The sequence below is a fragment of the Thermobia domestica genome, chromosome 8, assembly GCF_964235325.1.
Source record: "Thermobia domestica chromosome 8, izTheDome1.hap1.1, whole genome shotgun sequence".
NCBI lineage: Eukaryota > Metazoa > Arthropoda > Insecta > Zygentoma > Lepismatidae > Thermobia > Thermobia domestica.
In genome coordinates this window covers 164,127,268-164,149,265 of record NC_137461.1, presented here as the reverse complement: position 1 = coordinate 164,149,265, position 21,998 = coordinate 164,127,268, and the positions used below count along the sequence as shown (strand labels likewise).

The 21,998-nt window shown below is 36.7% G+C and overlaps 1 protein-coding gene across 4 annotated transcripts in view; it reads right to left on the bottom strand.

Annotated features, from left to right (window-relative positions):
- Positions 1–21,998, bottom strand: part of Bmcp (uncoupling protein Bmcp mitochondrial) — a 165,925-nt gene that overhangs the window by 110,543 nt on the left and 33,384 nt on the right. The window contains exon 2 of one of the 4 annotated variants that reach the window (XM_081769230.1): positions 4,997–5,219. The exons of the other annotated variants lie outside the window; for them this stretch is intronic. The gene's annotated coding sequence lies outside the window, so the exon portion shown is untranslated. The remainder of the gene's footprint in view (positions 1–4,996; positions 5,220–21,998) is intronic. 4 annotated transcript variants of the gene reach the window in all.

The following is a 21,998-nucleotide window of genomic DNA, read 5'->3' as shown; positions in this document are numbered from 1 at the left end:
TTCAAACTTCATTTTGAACTATTTCACATCTTCAAAAATTTGCCGCGCTGCGCTGTAGCCCTTCTAGCCTCCCCCTAATTCCGCCACTATATATATATATATTAGGGTGTCCCTTATTTTGGGTAATTTCGTGTTGCGATACGCACACCCCACAAATGTATTCTATGTGACCATAAACAAGCATTAGTGAAATAGCAGCTCCCTACGAGAACGTTAACCCGTGCCGACTTGACGACAAGTCATAAAATGGCGTTTCCGCATTATAATATAATTTAGAATTTCCAACCGTGATAACGGAGAAACTAAAAGAGACAGATTAACAAAACTTCGCACAAAGCAACTAGAGAAAGGGCGACATCTGCTTGTGTATTGACAAACAGCACCGGATGAACAGTGTTGCCAACCGAAGACAAAGTTGTGTTTTTGTAAATTGAATGACCTAAATTGAATATCATCATTGGAAGCAGCAATGAAAATAAAAACAAAAGACATTGTAACGACAGATCAGTGTTGCAAACTTTTCGAGAAATAACGTGTAATATGTGTTGGCGCACATAGGGAGTGAGGTACTAACGTTTTGTACACCTTAAATCAGATATTGACAAGAATTGTTTTGCGTTGACTCTAAGTCTAGAAGCATCCGCTGAACAGTGTTGCCATCAACAGAAGGGAGAAATTGAGTTTAGAAGAGATACAATAACTCGGAAAAGGTCACTAGTGCTGTATGGTTTAAAACCTATAATGCAAGGCAGAATAGCAATAGAAGTAGCCGAGGTTATGTGAGATTGATAACTCACGTACTGACAGATATATTTGGTATCTTGTTAAAGCAGATAACTACGGTTTGTAAAAGATGGCAACGCTGCACAGCAGCGGCTTTTTTTATTCTTGATTTCATCATGATTATCAGCGTCCTCAAAAGCCCACGAGTACATAAACTCATGCAAATTGAACGCTGTTTTCATAGTTTAACCAGGTTGTTGGGATTCTAATCCGCTATGCAGACCATGCCACCTTTCTATGCTATGCGTTGCCACCTTTCACGAACCTTATTTGTCAGCTTTTACAAGATATCGTATATCTCGGTCAGTTAGCGACCTCAAATAACCACGGTTCTACTCCAACCGCTTTGCATTATAGGTTTTAAAGCATATAGCACTACTCGCTTTTTCACGAAGCTTTGCAGCCCTTGTAAACAATGCAGACGACAGAGTGTAAATGTTGCCAACTAACAGACTTAAAAGTTTATAGAAAACCTCGAGCTAACAAGTTAAGAAACAAACCGAAGAGCGGGAGATTGAAAATGAAATGGCATGGACTTCTGATATATTACCAAGATTCATTTTCTTTCTCCTGAATCTTTGAAGTAGCATATAGACCTAAATATAGATACAGAACACTAGGAAGCATGGCTACCCTCAGTGGGGATGGGGGAAAGGGGATGTTGCCTCCCTTTGTTTTAAAAGATTTTTGGAAGTGCATGTCAAAACATGCTAATTTGCTTACTTAAATGTTGTAACACTTAATATATTCATATTAAATACTATAGTATCTGGTATTATAGATTATTTACTGTAGTTAAAAAGCATACGCGCGTAAATAACTGTTGTTTTACTTTATGTATTATGTGCCCTCGTGTATCAAAATATTGTGTATTCGCGACTGAGTTTGTGTGTCGGTCTTTTGTCCCCCCCCCCCCTGGAATCGGTATTTTACCCCCTTGAAAAAGTCCTGCGGACGTCCATACCTGGAAGCCGGGCTGAACAATCTCTCAAGTTTTCCCTGTAACTGCAAATCATGGCTAATCGTGGTTGACGATAAATCCTCGTCCTTTGATATCAGGGAGTTCGCATTAATGGTTCAAAATATTCCATCTATCACTACTAAATTTTATTTAGCCTGCCCATAGCGTCAAGGGAAAACATGGAAAATTAGAATTAGAGCTATTGGATCTTACTATGTTCTCTAGTCTCTGTTGTCTTACTATGTTTATTAGCTTGACTAGCAGATCTACTAAAACATATGCTCTTTACTCCTGCCCATTTCAAAACTGTTTCGGATCACTACGTAACTCTCAAGTAGAGGCAAGAGAACATGTGGATCAAATAATTGTTCATTAAAAAACAAAACAAAAAAAAAGCGAAAGAGTTTAATTATTGAATATATTACAATTTTAGTATCCCTTGAAGATTTTTTCAGATATTTTGTTACTCCTGAGAACGGACAATCATTCTTGCGACTCTTAAATGTTCATTTAACCCTTAACGTACGAAGCCTAACTCGTCAACGTTGTTTACAAAGCTGGGGTCTTTGGCGACCCCAAGTATTATTTTAATTTCTCAGCATATATTGTAACTCAATTATTATTATTATTATTATTATTATTATTATTATTATTATTATTATTATTATTATTATTATTGATGTCTAAAAGCTTACCTAATTTAAATGAGCATTGTTGACATCAAATATTGTTTACTTTAACAATATTCAGTTTTTCGTACAATTTTATACTTTTGTGTTCGTAAATCTGAAATACAAGTTTAACAATTGAGCTTTTACATTTTCAAGTATGTTTTTATTTTTTGTATTTTTTTTTTTAACGAACGCATCGTTGATCTAATTATGTAATAGATAGTATATCCCAAACGGATGCAGGACACACATAAAAATCGAGAATAAATTGATTCTTATAGTTGCAGCAGTATCACTAAATATCACTCTTTGGGGTCCCTAGAGGGTTAAACCCGATCGTTTCTTTTAATCGATATGCGAATTATAACCAGGGGTAAAAGTGTGGGGGAACGCGGGAGAACGCCATCCCCGACCTCGTAAAAATATGTACGGCGTCCCCCAGTTCCTAAAAAATTAAAATGGGCAAGGATAGGTGGGGGGACGGCGTGATGTCATGCCGCTTGGTACCGTCCCCCTACCTTTTCAGATCCACTTTTACCCCTGATTATAACATACATAATTAACATCAGACGTTACGCTACTTCGAATCGGTGAAATAGCTTTTATCTTTCTTTCTTACTTATCTTTAAAATAATAGGCCTACAACTTTTTATATCCAATTATCCGAAGTGTAATGCATTTAATATATTAAACAGAAATTTAGTACAAGGGCTCAGTTTTTCTTTTGGGTAACATAATGGACATTTGCAGCCCAGTTAACTGAAACTGACTAAAAGTCTGACTACGATTAAAAAAAAAAAAAAACGAAATATAATCAGAAGTGAGCAACACTGACAATGAGCCAAATGACTATTATTCTTCCATAAGAAAATAGTCCCCAAGAAATTCCACTTGTTCAACCTAGGTAGCAATTATTGTATTTTTAAATCACACTAAGAACATTTTAGTTTCAATTAAAAGCACATCTCTACATGTGGATTGATATCTTACACAAAAATATTAAATTTAACAAGAAAACAGCCACAACCACTGACAAATACGCAGAGCGCGCGCTATAGTTGATGATGGTCATGCAGGCAGGCAGGTTACCAGTGAAGGATTACATGCACGTGCAGAAGCAGAAATGTTGCGGGAAACAGACGAAGCATTTTCTCCTGCACCAATCACTGAATACTCGTGCGCGGAGTGATACAAATTGAGTTACGCGGTTTGTTTTTGAAGGGTGCAAAGGTACGTGAAAAAGCGAATAGTGACCTTTTCCGAGTTATTGTACCTCTTCCAAACTCAATTTTTCTCTTCTGTTGGTGGCAACACTGTTCAGCGGATGCTTCTAGACTTAGAGTCAACGCAAACAATTCTTGTCATATCTCATTTAAGGTATACAAAACGTTAGTACCTCACTCCTTCTGTGCGCCAACACAATTATACATTATTTCTCGAAAAGTTTACAACACTGATCTGCTTTTACAATCTCTTTTCTCTTTATTTTCATTGCTGCTTCCAATGATGATATTCAATTTAGGTCATTCAATTTACAAAAACACAACTTTGTCTTCGGTTGGCAACACTGTTCATCCGGTGCTGTTTGCTAATACACGAACAGATGTCACCCTTTCTCTAGTTGCTTCGTGCAAAGTTTCGTTTCTCTGTCTCTTAGTTTCTCCGTTATTACGCTTGGAAATTCTAAATTATACTATAATGTGGAAACGCCATTTCATGACTTTGTCGTCAAGTCGGCACGGGTTAACGTTCTCGTAAAGAGCTGCTATTTCACTAATGCGTGTTTATGGTCACATAGAATACATTTGTGGGGTGTGCGTATCACAAAACGAAATTGCCCAAAATAAGGGACACCCTAATAGGTAGATATCAATTGCATATCAACGTTCTATCTACCACCCGAACACATAATTGAGAGTATCCTAACCGCGGTTTCACGGTCCATTGTGATCAGCTAAGTGTTTACATGGAAAAATGCTATTGTAACTGTGGTTGTATTTAAACTATTAAAATACAACAGAAAACATTGTGCAGCCCTGTACAGATAAGTAAAAGAAAGTAGTTGTCAAAAGGGTTATTAACTTCATACTGTTTATATCGCAGACGTCAGATTGGATTTGTTTGGGGGTGGGTCGTGAATGATGTGAGACATTCATTCATTCTGACAATCATCAACTTAAATGTGAGTGTAATTCTCCTATATTCAAAGATACTAGAGTTTTACAACTATATATTTAACAACTGTGTTGCAGTTTCGGCAATCAGACATATACTATCTTAAAAATAAACTTGTGTATTCTTAAATTACTGCTAGTCTATGCGCGTTAGCCTATTACGGATAATTATTTGTTAAGCTTCCGAAATGTCAACAAACCCACGATTGGCTATTTTCTTATAAACTCTACAGACACGCACACAAACCAAAGAATCTAACTTGTACTCTAGACATTACTTGTATCTATACCAAAATAACGAACAAAATAATATATTGACTACGACTGATTGATCTATACAACTATGCATAACAAAGAACCCTGGCAAATCTTACAACATACTACTTTCCTTTTCCATTTCCACCTACTTTCCATATAAAAATCTCTTATTCCTTCTCAATCAACTTCATGCAGCGTGTTCTTCACATGGTTATAAACAGTATTCATCTCCCTCTTTAATCACACATTGTTTCTGTGCTGTTCTACTTCTTTTCTCGTCTCTCTTATTTACTTCATCCAACAGTACATGCAACTAACTTCATAAAAAAATCTCCTTATCCCTCTCTAATGTCTTCTTTTCTTCGTGGCTTTCTAATAAATGAAAAATGGAGGATTCTTTTTAAGAAAAAATAGAGAAAACAAGGTAAAAAGAAAAGCGAACATTAAGACGAATTTTGATGTGTCGTTAAGATTTGTCAGTGTTCTACGTTATGTATAGTTCAAGCAGGTCTATTACGAGTATTTTACTACTTATTTTGTTATTGATGTTTGTCTAGAATAGGAGTCTAAATAAATGCGTAACAATATACTGTCGTAAAAAGATTAATACGTTGTGGATGGAAAAACATTTTTAATAGAATTTTCGAAAACAACATTGTTGATTAAAAATATCAGAGTATATATATATATATATATATATATATATATATATATATATCTGCCAAAACACTCATCTTAATAACTAACTATACTTGAAAATATTTGTAACGCAGAACATAGTCCTTGTAGGTATTTCTGCGTCACTCAGAATTCTTCTGTAATGCTATTAGTTCCAAGAAAAGATATTAGATTTTAAGTTTTTGCAGCTTTTCTGGTTGTAGTAGATGTGATTATGAAAACTATGTTTATAACTGTAAGCGCTCTTGATAGATTATACACGCCTAATGGAATAGTATTTCTTGATGTGACTGTTCATACACACATTATTTCAGGAATATATTTACTCAAATAGCAATGAAGAGCTATTTAGAAGCAGAGATAGACTTAAAACTAGTCTAATAAAAATGGGTAAAATTGGTGACGAAATTACATAAAAAAAACATACTGGTACAGTGATTTGGACAATGGTTTTTCTCTAAAACCTGCCCTTTTCTCTACTGTTGTCTAAGCGTAACAATATTTATGGTGCAATCTATTTGGTTTGAATGTCTGACAAGGTACACGTGTCCCCTCGGATTCGTGTAAAATTGATTTAAATGCGAAGTTCTCCACGGCCCAATACGTATTGTACTAATTTTAGCGGCCCATACGGGTAATTTGCATATTTATGGGCCTTCATATATCCGGAATCCCATCATACACTACTATAACGCTCGGACACAAATTGCTTTTAGTTTATTTAGATGTAAATGGACATGAATGTGGGCATATACAAAACAAACTGGATCAAGTACTGCTTCTCTGACATATGTTACTCACCCCGGCCGCCATCTTGGATTCAACTTTCAGTTTTTCAAATGAGAATAGATGCAAGTGATACATCAAATTTATGCACATTTTTCTCGGAAATTCACTGGTGTAGTGAATTTTACCGTAGGTTGTATGCACATTTTTCTCGGAAATTCACTGGTGTAAAGAATTTTACAGTAGGTTGTACCGTTTGGACGGTATTGAATGTTAAATCCCTGCAGGTACTTTGCGAATAGACATTGCAGAGTAATATCAGTTACGCTTAGGTCTACGTTATTGACGTTGACAAAACAAAACAATTTCTAACTGGAAAAATACTGTAGGTATAAACAAACTCTTTACAACATTGGTGTCATAATCTTATTATATTTATGTGAGTGATTGTTATTACTTCCATGTTATACTATAACAAGGAAGTATTGTATTACGATCAAAATCCTAATATAAATCCAGATACGGGCAGATTTGAGTGAAGACCTCCCATTTCCGTATTTATGTCTGTGTGTCTGTATGTATCTACGTTTAGAGAATATTTCGTCAACGATAAATCACGTAAAAGATTACGTATAGACATGGGGCCCTGCCTTCCATTTGGTTCAATATTCGTGAAATGCCTATAATTTAACATGCAATACCTTCCAAATGGTACAAACTACGGTAAAACTCACTACACCAGTGAATTTATGAGAAAATTTTATACGAATTTCATGTATCACATGCACCTATTCCGATTTAAAAAACCGAAAGCTGAATCTAACATGGCGGTCACGGTGGGTAACATGTGTCAGAGAAGCAGTATTTGATCCACTTTCTTTTGCATATGCCCACATTCATGTCCATTTACATCTAAAGAAACTAAAAGGAATTTTGTGACCGATCGTTATAGTAGCGTTATGATTGAATTCCGGATAAATGAAGGCCCATAAATATGCAAATTACCCGTATGGGCCGCTAAAATTAGTACAACACACATTGGGCCGCGGAGAACTTTGCATTTCAATCAATTTTACACGAATCCCGAGGGGACACTTCGCGATTGTACACACCTGTTCACAAAAGCTGGAAACTCGTTCAGAAACTAAGTCCGAAAAAGTGAGCCTAGATCCCTCACAATTCCCGCAGATCTATACACAGGGAATTACATTTTCCCTCCGTTCGTTATATAGACACTAGATGCAAACCGTACTGTCATCCGAGCGATGTGAAAATGTAAAAACAAAATCAAACTACTTATTTCTGAGATTAATATTGATTGCACACTTCATGCACTAGCGGATCCAGAAGGATCGTTTGAGAGGGGCGGTTCGCTTTCTCGAAGATGAGCGTAGCTTCAAGGTGACCAGAACTTTTAATTTACAAGAATGGGACTCATATGTATCCGGGGCTGGAGGGGGGTGGGTGTGAAAAAGGTTCCCAGATTCCACTTTGGGAGCGGAACTTTTTTTTTTTTGTAATGGAAGTATTTTTTTCTGTAGATTTTAATTAAATACATACTTTCGTTTCGGAGGCGTGGCGGTGTCATGATTCAGTCTCACACAGTCACCGCAACATATGAGATGCACTGTCTGGCACAGTACTTGCACAAAAGAAAATACTGTATTGACAATAACATTCATTTTAACGAAAGAGAGTACAATTTGCTCTAATCATTTATATTTTGAGTAACAATTGCGGGACAGCAGTTAGAAAAATTAATACAAAATTAATCTATCTCTATATTTGTGTGGGGTCCACGAAACATAGTATAATTATAGTTATGCTTACAACAACAATAAAATTACCTAGGTATATTATACTAGCCTTCGTTTAGGTGGGGCTTCGCCCCCAGATTCCCAATCTGCTCGGCATACGGCCTTGCACAATATAGCAAATGCTCCTACGTGGTACTATGGCACAATATTTCGCGTTCTTCCTTTTGTCTTTCATATAGAATTGGATTGAGCTAAAACTGTCACGAAATTCAAACACCTCGTAAGGCATTTTAATGAACCTTTTTTCCTTCTCTTCTACGTTAAGTGAAAAAAGAACACGTTCAAATACATGTTGAATTATTTTAAATGAAAAATCAAACTACCAACTTTCATGTTTCTAACCGCAAGAGATCCCGAGATATGGGCATATTATTATTATTATTATTATTATTATTATTATTATTATTATTATTATTATTATTATTATTATTATTATAATCCTACCTCTTTTCTTCCCTTCTAGGTAAAATATCTGGGATACGTATTGAATTATTTTAAGTGGAAAGTCCATATACGAAATTTCATGTTTCTAACCTTCAAAGATCCTTAGATATTGATATCTTATTATAATATTTGCAATCGCAGCCACTTTTTCTTTCCATCTCTTTTTTTCTCCGTTTTACTATATCAAAAAAACGTTGAAACGCGTGTTAATTATTTTAAATGAGGAATCCACATGCCAAATTTCAAGTCTTTAGTCTTAACGGATTCGAAGAGATGACCATCTTATTAAAATAATTTCCACCCCATTCTCCCTTCCTTTCTTCGAATTCCCCCCCCCCAAAAAAAATCCTTCCTTAGTGATACTATACGTAACAAATCTTATCTACTGTCCTAATTTCAAGTTTCTGACTTTAAGTGGTTTGGCCTGTGCGAAGTTACTCAGTATATCGTCTTTTATGTATGAATTACAATAACAGCTTGTAGCTTTTCTTATTTCTCAAGAAAAGATGAAATGCTACTTGAAGTCACAATGAATCCCTGGTCCCTTCCTAATGTTTCCGTGTTGAATCCCAAAAATCACGGCTCTCTTTGTTGATCTAGTAGCTAGCGAACGTACCTATGATCTTTGATGCATGAGGTTCTGTGGTTTAATTCCCGGTGAGTGAGCATTGAACACACTACAGTGGCTCAGATCCAACTTTAAACTCTAGTTCTTGTTCTGTAAAGCATCGCTTTTGACAAACGACTTAAATACATATTAATCAATCAACCAACCGAAAAGTCTCCTCTCAGATCCAGAGACCTTTTCTATATTTCTCTTTATTAAAGGTAAAGATAATTGAGGTTATAATCCGGATTTCCGAAATCCATTTCATATCCTTTTTCTAGGACACAATAACACATTTTTAGTACAGAGTAAGCCATCTTACCCTCCTTCCTACAGCTGTTCGTCCAACGAATGAATCATATTCTCGCTACTTTGGGGCTTATGGTGACCGCCCCAAGGAACTAGCGAGAGAAGTATTCACAATTCAAATATGTCTGTATTAAAACTATTAAGTACCACACATTTTGATTAGATTCTGCTATGCTTGTCACACAGATTGTATCGATCGGAAAAAAAAAAAAAAACATATTACTATTTCCCAATGATAAATGCTGAAAGTTCAAAAAACCCTTTGGAGGGGGCGGTCGCCCCCTCTGCCCTCCCCGTGGATCCGCCAGTGACTTCATGCACAGTTCCAATATGCAAAAACAATCAATATCTTAAGTAGAAATTACTGAAAAAGACCGAAAATTACTATTTAAAACTTTGTTTCAACCTGCGCTTGGAGCGATACAATTATCAATATTATAACGCATTTCCTTCTAAGTGCTTCCGTAGCCAAGCGGGTTTAGTAATGCTGATTGAAATTTCTGAAGCGAAGGACGACGGTTCGAGCCTCCGTGCGGAGAGTTCCTTTTTATTTCTTCTTTTTTTAAAATATATGGGAACATTGTTATAAATATAAATTTCTACTTTGAAGTGCTTGGAAAAACAATCAGATCTCTGTTACATTTACTAGCCCGCCATTTCCAGAATTTATGTATGAAAACGTTAACACAGACGTCAAAAATGTAAATTATTCATGTTCCTGATATATATATATATATATATATACAGTGTTGGGTAAGTTACTTGTAAAAATGTAACGCGTTACAAGTTACTTTACTTTCTATTAAAATGTAACGCGTTAGCAGGGGTGTAGCCAAGGGGGGGCCCATCGGGGCCAGGCCCCCCCCAAATGATTTCCTGCCCCCCCCCCCCAAATGACCAGCTTTTAAAACATCATAGTAAAATTATCTCGCTTCATTCATTAAAAAGTAACAAAGTTTATTGACAATTAATTTACGGTAAAATAGTATGAAGAAATATTGCTTTTCCATACCGATCGAAATATAGTATGGCATGTCTTCCTTATACCGATCGAAAAATAGGATACTTTTTTGTGACAGCAGATTACACAATTTACTGCGATTTATATTTGACAGTTTGAAGACAAACGTTTTAACAAGGTACTATAAATACAGCCATAAAACAAAGCTACTAAACTGATTTGTAAGTACAGTATATTTTTATATGCTTTAACAAGTGTTTTAAAAGACATAGAGGATGGAAAATTTGGTGAGAATGTTTTTATTCAGTTTGGATTGGTTATAGTTATGCATAAAAGTATAGCGTTTGGTCCCGGGCAGTAGTTCTTGATTAAGCATACCAAAAACTACCTTGAATATAATTTATGGAGAAATAATAATAATAATAATAATAATAATAATAATAATAATAATAATAATAATAATAATAATAACAAGAAGCTAAAATAGTATTTTTAGTTTCAGGAAACCAAAATTTTCCTTTCTTTCAGGCCTCAAAAACACTAGGAGGAACACTTTTTTTGGCTTTGTACATTGTGGCTGGCCCCCCTCAAAAACGACGGGCCCCTCCTAGACAAACCTGCTGGCTACACCCCTGCGCGTTAGTAACGCGTTACTTGCTCCCAAAAAGTAACTGTTACTTTACTTCGAAAGTAACGTGTTACTAACGCGTTACTTTTAGGTTCGAAACTTTAAAAATGTGAAAAAAAATTGACTTCAATTTTCCATACTACTATTACTACCGCTATTATTATTATTATTATTATTATTATTATTATTATTATTATTATTATTATTATTATTATTGCACTTTCTGAATCGCTTTATGTAAATGCAAGGACAAATTTTTACTTGATATATGAACATTTTCATATAATGTTACATTGATAAAATGCCATACTGCGTTACTCGTTCGTAGGGATGGACGCGAGCGAGTTTTTTTTGACACTCGATTCGACTAGAAAGAGACATCTTTGAGCTCGACCCAAGAACTCGACTCGAAAAGTTTCCTCCAACTCGACTCGAATTGGAGCCGAGTTTCGAGTCGACTCCAGCCAAATCCGGTGTGTAGTTTCGAGTACATTCTTCAAGTGTATTACATAAACAGTATAATTATTATCAATGACACTACTACAACTTCTTCTTATTATTATTCTTCTTCTTCTTATTATTATTATTAATAATTATAACAACACTGTATATAAAAAGAAAGATAGGCAGTTTGTATTTGAATACTAAAAAGCTAGTTGATTGCCAACATCGGTAGACGTGAAGTCTAGGAGTCAAGGACATTGTTCACGAGCTTCTGAATTTGGGTTGAGGGTCTAGGTTGAGTATTCGGGCTCGAGCCGAACACTGTTAAAAGTTACAGGGCACTGGCCAAATATCTTCAAAACTCGGCCCGGGTTTAGAATTGTCAACGACTCGAGCAGCTCGGCTCACAGCTCATTCACTATCGACCAGAACCGAGAAGTGAACCGAGCCAACAGCTCAGTTGAGCCGAACCGAGCAAATGGCTCATCCCTACCAAGCCAGCTCGAGCCATCTCAGTTGAGCCGAGCCGAGCTGAGCTTGTTATAAAAAATCTTTTGTGGTCTCGCTATCGAGACGAGACGAGATGCAAGCAGTGTCCCATCTCGTGAGCAACACTAAACGTATTCCATATTACTGTTTAGCTTACATTGCTCATGGCTTTCGCTTTCCAGTGTAATCAGGCCATGATTTCAAGACGACTTAAAACGAATGAGCCATTTATCAAACTCGACTCGACTCGAAACTCGACGCGAAAAACTGAATCGGCTCGGAACTCGACTCGAGGATATTACCTTTGACTTGACTCGAAACTCGACTTGAATTCGAGTCGAGTCGAATTTTAGCTTGACTCGTGCTCATCCCTATGCGTTAAAAAATTGTTGCTTATAATTATTCTGCTTAACTAATTATATAATAATAACAATGTTGTTATGTAAAATTAAAAATAAAGAATATAGAGAAATATTACACTACTCTATAATCAACGGGACTCTAGTATAAGCAAACTGGTCTGAAAGAATTCCAATATTACATACCATCAGCAAACTATTGTCTAGTAATAAAGTAGGCCTGCTCATCAAAACAGTTTATTTATATTAACCCCTTACTGTAAATCGTTAATTATGGCACCCTAGTTGTTGATAAATATTTTCCGCAGGGCACTTCCGACACTTCACTTTTAAATTCTGTCCACCATCATCCTCAGCTCTTAAGAAAAAAGTATTCTTTCAAATGTTCGAATAGTAAAATATTTTCGTTCTCTATCTTTATAAAAACAACACCAATCAAAGTAAAATAGACTACCGTTATCATTGCACTCCTAGTTCATTCACTAAATGTATTGATTTGGAGCTGTCAAAATCTACGACAAAATCTTCCAGGTGCTTGCGTCAGTACACGTGATTTCCCAAAGGTTTTCCTCATCTTCAAAAAACAGCAAGTGACACTACAAATTTATTTGTTTCTCTGTGTGTCTGTGACTGTCGGTCACTGACATACGTAGTTCATGCTCGATTGTTTCATTCTGAGAAATTCACTTACAGGAAAGAAACATTTGTTTCCGAAAAAAATATACATATATTGTAGTTACTCATCCGAAATGTAACGCGAAAAAAGTAACGCAAACTAGGTACGTTACTTAAAAATTTGTAACGCGTTACCGTTACGTTACTTCCCAACACTGTATGTATATATATATATATATATATATATATATATATATATATATATATATATATATATATATATATATATATATATATATATATGTGTGTGTGTGTGTGTGTGTGTGTCACACAACTCTAACACTTTTTGTCGTGAAACATGCTGAACTACGAAAACATGACGTATGTCTTGTCGCAGTCGACGAGTTTCTCCACTTAAGCCTACCAGTAACGAAATCACCTACAGGCAAACAGTTGCAAATTCATTCATTAGTCATGGCTCATCGTGGTCAGAATGTTCGCGAGCAGCTTACTGCTCTTGTTGAATACGGTGGTATGAGTGTGAGACAAGGTAGCGAACGTCTTTGTGTTCCCTGTTCTACAGCATATACTTGGTGGAAGAAATACTCAGAAACAAGTAATGTGTCTAGAAAACCTGGCACTGGTCTTCAAAGGGTTTCAACCCCACAACAAGATCGGGCCCTAGTTTATATAAGCCGTCGCAATCCTTTCATGTCATCCCGGCAGTTAGTGATAGCGTCTCGTTTTCCTCGCTCCTTTCTCACCGCTCGACGACGCTTTAAAGATGCAGGGCTTCACGCATATCGAGTCACGTGTAAGGAGCAATTGACGGATAGTCATAAAGTTGATCGACTAGCATTTGCTGAGGCAAATATTGGTCGTAACTGGGATCATGTAATCTTCATAGACGAAAAGATATTCTCTTCAGCAAATGATGGTCCTCGACTTGTGTATAGACCCACAGGAAAACGTTACGATCCACAGTACATGCACAGAACGCATCGAATGGGGCATGTTACTATTCACTGCTGGGGATGGCTGTGTAAGGATACAGTTGGTGAATTACACCGTATAGAAGGCCGATTGAACAGCCAGAAGTATCTGGATATTGTGCAGTATGGCTTGCTCCCCGCTGCGAGAAATTTATTTAAAGACGGCATTATAGAAGTTCAACAAGATCATAGCTCAATACATGATTCCCATCTAGTTCAAGCCTGGTTTCAAGAGGAACCCAATATTGAGCTAGTCGACTGGTTCCAAGAGGATCTGACTTGAACCCAATGGAAAATCTATGGGCGGAAGTTACAAGAACTCTATACGAAAATTGGCCTAATCCCCCACCAAGGACAGCTGACGCACTTTGGGAGCTAGTTTCTGACGCGTGGGAAGAAATAGCACAGGAACATCAATGTGTCGCTAGCTTGGTTAACTCATTACCAAGAAGATTAAGATGCGTCATCAAAGCTAACGGCGATTATACGAGATATTAATACCTGAATAAAGATCTGTCTTCATACCCAGGTGACCTTCGAGCTCTTTCAAGAGCTCACTAATTTTTCCTTTAATATTGCTTTCATTGACACGTTTGCTTTTCGTCGGAATGTGCGATATATATTTATTTCTGCTCCTTTGTTTACCCTACACAGATAGTCCAGTGGTTAGCACGTGTGCCTTTGGTGTACGGGGTACCGAGTTCTATTCCCGCTGGGAGAGGCTTGTGTTTTTACCTATCTGTGATAATTCTGTGTTCGTGCCCATGTTGTTAAAGAGGTACTGCTCAAACTATAAAACTGAGTAGAACAATTACACACACACAAAAAAAAAAAAAAAGTTACTGAGGAACGTTCGGTAAGTCAGTTTTGTTTTAATATCTAATGCCTAGCGCGTTCGTTGTTGGGTCTTATAGTCGCGGGTTCAATTTCCGTTAAGGCTTCATTAAAATTTTACTTGAACTATAATTTATTTGCATGAATCACCCGTCTTCTTTAGCCTAAAGGACTTAAACGTTGAGAAAAGTATATGATAAAAATGAAATAAATAATAAGACAGTAATAATGCTATTAATCTGTATCTGTCTACATAGGATATAAATGAAAAAGACGTCGACTATCAAAACAAAAAATGTCTTAACCGTTTGAAATGATTTTTATTAGTTAACACTTTCACCTACCTCTGACTCATGGGCACCCGAAGGGGACAGGGTAGGTCGCCCTCAGACTCACGAAATGTATACAAAGAGAAATACCAAAAATAATATATAGCAACCCTGAAGATAGCCCCTCCTAGAACATTTTAGAGTGCCATGCGCGGACTGGTTTGTTGTCACGCCATTTTTATTAAGGTGCGTATCCTAACAGAGGAGAGGAGTTAAAATTTATGCCAAAACTAGAATATCTCACATTTGTGAGATGAAACTTGGCCCCATGCCGTTAACGTCACCAATATCTAGTGGCCCACTTGCCGGTAAATGTCGATCGTCGATATAGCGACGCATCGACAGATTGCCGCTAGTGTGTCCCTGGCGGCAGGGTTTCATCGAGTCGAAACAGACCTCTAGAGTAGGGGTGTTGCAGTTACCACCACGTAGAGGCGATGACTTCTTTTCGGTCCGTCTTTTGATTCGTCGCGGAGAATCGGAGGGACCGAAACAACTTATCGCTAGTCATGTGCATGCGTTTATTATTATATATTTGTTTTATCTGACGAATGTACCTAAAGTGAGCTCCGGGGTCAAGAGTAACCCATGTTTCTACATCACAAGGTTGCTGTGTCGCGCAATTCCGGGAGAACTTTATATATATATATATATTGTAAGTGCTTTTTAGACTTATCTCAATGTAAATGAATCATGCATATAGGCTATTTAACATATTTTGGTGGAGTAATTTTATAATTCATTGGCATTTCGTCGCGTCTCTGCCAGCGGTGGCCCACTGGTGTTATAATTTTCAAAACAGAAGTGGGGCCACCGTGGATCGTTGCAGTGGGGCCATCAATTTTTGGCGAGAGATCGCTAGTTACCCATCGATGGTCCACCGTCGCTTACGGCACGGGGTAACTCTAAATTAAATTTAATTAGGAAATCACTATAGTTGCTATAAGAACTATCTTTTGAATTTGGACTGTGTAATATTGGTCTTTTGAGGCAAACATTTCCTAAGATCAACTTCGAGTATTTTCGGGAAACAGTAAACCAAAGATGATAGGTTCGAACCCACAATCCAACGTTCACAATCGAAAACATTCTGTAAATCTGTATTTTCCTCTTTTAAGTGTAATAAGATATGTTGATCCGTTATTAACTGTACTGTAGAAACAATTCATCATTGTAATACTTAAGGATAAAGTATTTCGAAATTATGTATACATGGTAGTTGCCTCAATCCAGCTATAATCAATGCCCTCGATTTCCTTCGTGCAGTTCAAACCGATTTTTCTGCAAGCTGTTACACAACGACAATTAGTCTAGTTGTCTATGTGTCGAACTGCTGAGCCAAAGGACGAGGGATCGAATCTCGGAGATGGACATGTAAATTTTTATTACTTGCAGAATTATACATTTCACCCATAATAAAATGAGCATTAAAACAGTTTGTGTTTCCGTGGAAAAGTAAGAATTTATTTCAAATTAAACTTGTGAGCAGTGAAGCAAAACGAATTGGGCTCATGGTTGTCCGAATACCTGACGATTTGAATAAATCATACGACACGCCTTTAGTATGGAGTTAAAGAGCTTTCTGATACGTATAAAAAAATATCACTAACCTAAAATCCATTACAAAACAGGACCTACCAGAAGCTTCAACACCACGTGTGCGTCACTTCAGTGAACGCTGTATGGAAACTTCCTATATAAATTTCACTCACTTGACGTCTAGTCAGTCGACCGTACTTGGTTTGTTATCTAACTATATTGAAGGGGTATACACAAACAAGATGCAAAATCCATTTTTCAATTTTGTCAGGAAACGAAGAAAATGTGACGCCCTTATGTTTCAGAATTGTTGAACTTTTTTTTCGGGGGGGGGGGGGTAGATTTTACTGTATGAGTAGTGACTACTGCTGTTAACCAATGCTTTCTTTCATTTTTCATTTACATATCCTATCCTCTTTCAAGTTCGGTTCCACATGCCATTCCATTTAGTTTCATTTATTCTGTTCGATTAAATACACATTCCTCAATCTCTTATAATATGTCCAAATTAACAAAACGGTTCTCTTGCTTTCTTTTTAATAATGATGATTTAGATTTCAAGCGAGTTAATTTTAAATAAACTTGCAACCAATTTGTTAATTACTACGCGCATTGAGTTCTTCCTCATTGTGTGTTAATATATATTCTTCAGTGTTTACATTCTAATAATAATAAATATTTATGCCACAATCAGATATAATTGCAGTATACGAAGGTTAAGTGGGTAATATAGCAGTTCAAGCCAATATCTTACTTCAATCTGTATCGTAGATTACAATTATCGTTAAAAGAAATTGAATATTCGCATCCAAAATTGATTTTATCTAGGTAGGATGGATAAAGATGCGCACGAGACAAGATTTGAGGCCGTCTCGTCTCGACAATATGCTGTAAAACTGATGTCTCGACTCGAAAAATGTATATTTTCCTATTGGAAGAGCTATGTCTCGACTCGAATTTTGTCAGGAAAATTCTGTCTCGACTCGACTCTGCGCATCCCTAAGGATGGACAGTTTGAAGAGCCCAGTATTCCAAAGCTGGCGGGGTAACCAATTACACCATTATGCAACATCTATTTCAGATCAACCATTATTATACACTTCATTTTCACAAGCTTCTTCTTATAATAACTATATCGATTTCCTACTTAAGTTCAATTATAGATAATTGTTTCTTATGTAGCAGCTAATATTCATGCTATACAGTATAAAACAAGTACACATTCAATGTAAATAAATGCACAGATTACTGGCATTGCGTTTTGATCCGATTTTAAGCAGTACATATTTTCTAAATAATTGTTCAAATTGCTTTATAAAAATCCCAATTATGAGGTACCCTAAGTTTTTGTAATGCAAAAAAATACAAGCATATATATAGGTGTATTTTAGGGGACTTCCGGGCTTGATCCCACCCCTCCGAAATTTTACGTTTATTCAAATAAAATATTGTAAAGTGAATGAAATATCTTGTAGAATGTTCACATTTCCAAGAATGAAGTTAGCAAAGTCCCCCGAAATATATATATGAATAATTTTCATGTTGGACGTGTGGTTTTAGGTATTCAACTGTGTTCACATTTCTCATTTTAGCGTTTTCGTATATGAATTATGGACATGGCGGGCTAGTAAATGTGACAGGGATTTGAAAAGTGACAGTTCGTCGGATAATGTGTATCCAATCCCTTCACAGTATAAAAAAGTTCTCATATATTTAAAAAAAGGAAGAAAAACTTTAACTTACCGCACGGAAGTTCGAACCGTCGCCTTTCGTTTCAGAAATATCAGTAACAGTACTAAACCTGCTTGACCACAGACGCTACTTACAAGAGATTGTGTTATAATATTGATAATAGAATCGCTCCAAGCACAGGTTCCTACTTGGAGGTTTAAATATCCATTTTCTGTTGTTTTCAGCAATTTCTATTTAAGATAATGGTTGATTTTGCATATTGGAACTGTGCATGAGGTGTGCAATTAATATTAATCTCAGAAATAAGTAGTTTGATTTTGTTTTTACATTTTCACATCGCTCGGATGATAATACGGTTAGCAGCTAGTGTCTATATAAAGAATAGCGGGAACATGCAATTCCCTATGCATAGATCTGCGGGAATTGTGGCGGATCTAGGCTAACTTTTTCGGACTTAGTTTCTGAACGAGTTTCCAGCTTTTTGTGAACAGGTGTGTACCTTGTGAATTTGATTTCAAGAGTGAAAATGAATGATTGGTCCCTCTATGGACGGAATGGGTAGCGTAGTAGCTAGTATAATTTGCCCAGTCACACTTTTCTACTCTTTGAATTTCGTTTATATATTCTTACTGTAAATAAAAGTAACAAATATGGTATGCACATGACATTGCTGAGATCTGCACTTAACATTTTGGTACTGTGAAGCAAATCAAAGTACTCAACTTGTCAACTGGAATTCTATACCAAATATGTTAATTTTTCTGTCTTCCTATTTAAGTAACAAACCTATAATTTAATATTTTGAGATCGCTATTACTTAATATAAAATGAGAAAGACTGTCAGAAGCACAGTTTAGTTCTAATCAACAATAAACTGCAACTCAACTAAAATCATTAATTATACCTGCAGAACATACAAAAGAAAGTTGAAATGTTTGACGACTAGAGAATCCAAATTACACGGAGTAGTATTGAGATTAGAAACACATTAGAACACACAATCCATGTCTAAACAACTCTGAAAATTGGGCAGAAGGCCAAAACTGGATATGAAGAATACAAATGCTAGCTAAAAACATAAATTTAACATAAAACCAATCCAAACTTCTTCTTACTTTAGGCATTCCTTCTCTTTCTGTGAATTATATATCGTCGTCGTTCTGGCAGAAGTCACCACCAACTCCTTGAATATTCTCAACTTAAGTTACTTCTGCTAGAACAATGACAATTTATATATATATATATATATATATATATATATATATATATATATATATATTAGGGTGGTCCTTAATTTTAGATTTCCGAATTTCTTTGCTCCCAACCCCTAAATTGGTTCCATGTCGGATCAAATTAATCTGTGAGAAAAATGGGCTCAATCGAAAAATATTTAACCGACCCCCAAGCGAATCTGAATGCATTTACAATGTATAGTGTATGGCAAAAGTTTGTAATAAACTCTTGTAACTTAAAAATGGCTGAGGGAAAGGAATCATATCTTGGATAGAGGTTGTAGAAGTAGATCCATACCTGATACTGAGTAGTGACCGAGATGAGGCATATCTTTATGTCTACCATCTTGGATTCGGGCACAAAATTTTAAATAGAAATGACCTCGTATGATATGTCATTTTGAGGTAGCTTTTGACGACAAACAGACGTCTGCCTTTATTTTCCACTTATCTCTAAACATGTAATGATTATCAACTATGGAAAATAAAAGTTCCGAAGTAATAAAACTTAATATTCTGTGAGTTTATATCTCTGTACGGGCTGCAGATTTATAAGATTGTTGAATAGTTTCCCTTATTTGAATTAAACCATAAAGTAAAGAAAGAAATGCACATTCGTTTCTCTGTAGTGCAAGAAAAAGTAGATATGATTCTTTTCTAATCAATAATTTACACAATATGTTCCAATTTATCACTGAAAAAAATATTCAGAATGGTTATTTATCTCTTAGAAAGAGGACTAGTAAAATGCATATCTGGCAACACTGAAACGATAACAGCAATGCTCAGCTCAGTCAGTTTGTTTGAAGGCTTCGAGAAAGTACGATTGTTTTCCTATGCGATTGTTTGTTTTAGTTTCTTCGCACACAGTGCTGTTGAATTTGTACTTTTTTTATGAAGTGTAAACAATTTATGCAATGCAATGGCATTATCCCCGAAGTCAGTTTCGCGCTGTTTACGCAAAGAATACGAATGCGCCATCATTTCCATTTAAAATTTTGGGTCCAAATACAAAATTGCTTACTTCAAAATGGCCGCCATCATGCTATTTCTTAGGGTTAGATGTGGATTACTTCCAATCCCTGTATCCAAGATTTGGTCCCTTTCCCTTCAGCCGCTTTAAAGTAAGAAGGGTTTATTCCAGATTTTTCCTATATATTAACATATTGGATATGCATTCAAACTTTAAGTCCCTTGGGGGTCGGTTAAATATTCTTCGATTGAGCTCATTTTTTTCATGGATAAATTGGATCTGACATGGAATCAATCTAGGGGTTGGGAGCAAAGAAATTCGGAAAAAGAAATTTCGCCATGTAATTAAGGACCACCCTAATACGAGGGCTATCCAGAAAGTAGATTACGTTTTCGTCTGTGTCCGCTAGGGGCGGGGCTAGCGCGGCCATCTTGGGGTCAGAGCGTTGCGCAGCTCAGTCGGCATCTAGCCGTGCTAGTGAGAGGTTCGTGCTGTGCTCCGTTAAGATACTGTGACGGTTTGAAATGTCTGCGTTAATCGAAAATCCCGCGAGCTGCGAGGTGCGTGCAGTAATAAGGTTTCTGACAGCAAAAAACTGTAAACCGATAGAAATCTATCGGCAGCTGTGTGAAGTGTATGGGGACAACATTATCACTGAAGGTGGAGTGCGACAGTGGGTCATAAGATTTAAAAATGGCCGAACCAATGTTCACGACGAAGATCGAAGTGGGAGACCCAGCAAAGTGACTGCCGAACTTGTCGAAAAAGTCGATGTTAAAGTCCGTGAAAATCGAAAGTTCACAATAACGGAACTTTCTTTGAGTTTTCCACAAATTTCGCGAAGTTTGTTGCACGAAATCATCAGCGAAAAGCTTGGTTACCACAAGTTTTGTGCAAGATGGATTCCAAAAATCTTGACAGAGGACCACAAAAATCAGCGAATGGCTGCAGCGTTGCACTTTTTGGACGCCTACAATAAGGATGGTGACTCTTTACTCGATCGCATCGTTACTGGTGACGAAACATGGGTGAAACACGTGAACTGTGAAACGAAATTGCAATCAATGCAGTGGGGGCACACAGGTTCTCCCCAAAAACCCAAGAAATGCATGCAAACAATGTCGGCAAGGAAGATGATGGCGACTGTTTTTTGGGACAGAAAAGGTGTGATTTTGGTGGACTTCCTGGAAAGAGGCACTACAATAAACGCTCAAAGGTATTGCCAAACTCTGCAAAACCTCAGAAGAGCAATTCAAAACAAGCGCAGAGGAATGTTGAGCTCTAAGATCTTGTTGATTCACGACAACGCCCGGCCCCACACGGCAAATGTCACGCGTGAAGTTCTTGAATCTTTTCAGTGGGAGTTGTTTCCTCATCCGCCGTACAGTCCCGACCTGGCACCGAGCGACTTCCACCTATTCCCAGCAATGAAGAAGTGGCTGGCTATGCAGCGTTTTGATGACGACGAACAGCTGCAAGAAGA